Below are 3,505 nucleotides of genomic sequence, written 5' to 3'. Positions count from 1 at the left end.
ATATAAGTTACTGTATGTAAATGTTCGTTTCGCGGCACTCTGAAGCCTCAAAATACAGGCGGTTCCACAGTATTTTCCTTATAAATATTAAAACAGATATTCCCCCATGCGGGACAGCGGAGCTGAACTTATGTGGAGAACAATAAAAATACAGTCTGTATGTATTATTTGAGCCCAGAGCTGCGTTAGAGACCGTTCAAACACAGAGAGTTCATCGGATCACTGTATGGATTAAGAACGGCAGGAATTTAAAAAAAGGAACTGCTCTTAACCTGACAGCGTAAGACATCCGTCAGAATATTCAACGATGAAAAATTAGGAGATAAAAAGAAGATTACTACTCGAACTGTGTCTTTTCTGTATGTTATAAGGGCAACGAATGAGCAGCACAGATGAGCACCTCCCTCAGAGTTCTTCCGGAGCGCGTAACTTAAGCCTAGTGCTGATGATTATTTTACAGTCTACAGTTCAGATGAAGTTCTGAAGGTAGCGTTACAAACTCTTCTTTCAGTTTTCTGAAGTAACGTTAGTCATTCAAGTGCCTCACTAGAACCTAGTACCCAGTGTAATGCTGCGTGAATATCTGTTTTTATACAGTCTATGGTGAATATACGGTCATAAGTAAATTGCATACGTTCAAATCTACATATTTTAGAATAAAATTAATAATAGCATATATCTTGTATAAATAGAGATACAATAACGATCGACACAAATGTGTTAAATTTCCTTTTATTGTGTTATAATTATGTGTTGTGTCATTTAAAATCATCGTCTGGATGGTATAGTTTGTCTTAATGCATTTAATACAAACTTGTCAATACATTTGACTTTCTCTGTAAAGATTTATTTATATGTATGTTTATTATTTTACAGTGTTTTAACATGTTTTTGTATTTTTCATGTTTATGATATTTTGGGATGACTGAAGATTCAGCGCAGAATTCAATAATCCTGTGAATGGACCACAGCGAGTCCTTTTGCAGTTATTCATCAAAATGCTATGCAGACATAATGGAAATGGCATTTACATTGTAGAGCTTGGACAAAGTTGTAAGTAAATTTATTTATTTATAAATGCACATCTATTGGAGTCTATATGCTTTACGATTGTAAGGCCCTGTTTAATGCATCCCTTTGTTTTTATTAAAGCACACAGGCTCTGCGCAGGAATTCATCAAGGACATGACTGCTGGGATCACGCTTGTGGATGACCGATCTGAGCACCATCAGTCTGCAGTGATGTGATCCAGGTAAAAGAAGAAGAAGAAATCTGGGTGATCTGGGGTTGTAACACGTTGTGGGGTTGTGTACTGTGTTAGACTATCTGGGACTGGGTCTAACAGAAATAAACTAATTCAGGTTTAAAACAACTTGAGGTTTAGTAAATGACAATTTTCTTTCTTTTTCTTTTTTGAGTGAACCCTTTACGAAAATGTAGATATTTGCATTGGAAAACAGCTTCAAATTTTAGAGAACATAATTTGACATTATTTTCCCTTCAGTTTTATTCCGTGAATTTTCTATAATTGGTATTTAAAATGTCTTTATAAAGTGTTGAATTTATTTTCATAAAACCACCAGAAACCCTGTTTTTGGACATAGCCATTCTTTATTATTTTGCTGAATACTGTTTTGAATCCTGAAAAATGTTCAGTGCTAGCATATTGGCCATTAGCAACTTTGCTTAAAGGATTATTTCACCAAGAAATTAAAATTAGGCCATGTTTTACTCATTCTCAAGGCACCCTATGTGTATATGATTTTCTTCTTTCAGACGTATGTTGAATTAAAAATTTTCCTGGCCCTTCCAGGTTATTTAATGGCAGTCGACAGGTGTGTTTTTTTCTCAGCAGTCCAAAAATAGTCAAATAAAATGCACCCATCCATCAATAAAACGTGTCTCACATGGCTCTGGGGAGTGAATAAAGGCTTCCTGTCGCAAATCGATGCGCTTTTTGTAAGAAAAATATCCATATTTAAAAAGTTGTAAACACTTTTTTTTCTCTTCCACTGACTATCATACGTGCAAGCCTAATTTTGTGATTCTACTTTGTGATTGGCGTATTGTTGTCTCTCCTCCACTCTTCCGTGTTCGTCACTTATCATCGGTGCATGCATGACCCATATGTCCTATTTTCATCCACCCGGAATGGCTCTCACGAAAGTTAGAGAAAAGGGTTTAAATATGCTTTGAATATCATTTTAAATATGTATATTTTTTTTACAAAAACACATGGATTCGCTACAGGAGGCCCTTATTCACCTCTCAGAGCCATGTGAGGTACTTTTTATTATGAATTGATGCACATTATTTGACTACTTTTGGACTGTTGAGAAAAACACCCACCAATTGCCATAAATATTTTTTTATATAATCCGACTGGATTTGTCTGAAAGAAGAAAGTCATACACACTTACGATGCCATGAGGGTGAGTAAAACATAGATGGGTTAACCAACCCTTTAAGGGTCATGCTTTACTCTGAACATGCAGTCCAACAGACTATTATTTAAAAGGAATACTATATTTTCTGATCATTGTATAAATGGTGTGACAGATTAGACACTTAGAATTGGATTAAGAAAAAAAAAACTGAATATGTTGTATTGGTTTGTCACATTTTATGTCATTCAGAAATCATGTAGAATACCAGTGAAGAAAATAATTTCCCCCCATTTTTAGCATAGTTGGTTCTGGAGGTGTATTTTACACTTATCTTCCCATGGGATTTTAAACTCTTTGTGTTCGGAAGAACAAAGAATTTAGTACAGGCTTTTAACAGTTTAATACAGGAAGTTATTTTGAATGTTTCTAAACGAAACCGTTGAGGAGCACCATTAACAGTTGACTTTCATTTTTGGTTAAATTTTTCAAAATATCTTCCACTTGAAGTTGAATTACAATTTGCATTTATTGGTAGCTGTGCTTTTAATAAAACACACAACTTTAATAGTGTATGTACATATGTGTGTTCATTTGTTATAAATGTATTAAGTAATGTAATATTTTTTTCTTATCCCAGCCATCCAGTGACATTAAGGATGTTGAGAAAGAAATTGAAGAGGGCATTCTGATTGTAACTGAGGAGCAGCAATGTGATGTGCTTCCCAAGGAATAACCAACATTGGTCTCATTTGGACATCCTGTCATCACTGACATCTCCCATGTCCCCAAGGCATTTGGACTCCTAATGGGTCTGTATGCAGTGAACATCCTCTACCTCCAGCGCATTAAATACACCATTGAGGCTCTGCAAAAACTTGTGAAGACCAGCTGCTCCCACCATGTGCTCGCTACAGCGGCAGGAACTGTAGGTGTGGAGGAGTGAATGTCCAGCGCCCTCTCCACCCTCAACACCACAAATAAGGTGTCCTTGAGCAAGGCACAACTTCTCCCCGGGCGCTGCAGCATAAATGGCTGCCCACTGCTCTGGGTGTGTGTTCACGGTGTGTGTTCACTGCTGTGTGTGCACTTTGGATGGGTTAAATGAAGAGCACAAATG

The 3,505-nt window shown here is 36.5% G+C and overlaps 1 long non-coding RNA gene across 1 annotated transcript; it reads left to right on the top strand.

Moving 5' to 3' along the window:
• The first annotated feature begins 994 nt into the window (after nt 1-994).
• LOC113063733 (uncharacterized) lies at nt 995-3,085 on the top strand. The gene is made up of 3 exons (XR_003278728.1): nt 995-1,053; nt 1,153-1,253; nt 3,026-3,085. It is a non-coding gene; the product is annotated as an uncharacterized LOC113063733 (long non-coding RNA).
• The last annotated feature ends 420 nt before the right edge of the window (nt 3,086-3,505 follow it).

This window comes from Carassius auratus, chromosome 46 (genome assembly GCF_003368295.1).
Source record: "Carassius auratus strain Wakin chromosome 46, ASM336829v1, whole genome shotgun sequence".
NCBI lineage: Eukaryota > Metazoa > Chordata > Actinopteri > Cypriniformes > Cyprinidae > Carassius > Carassius auratus.
Note: the sequence above shows the minus strand (reverse complement) of the source record. Positions and strands in the feature narration are given on the sequence as shown.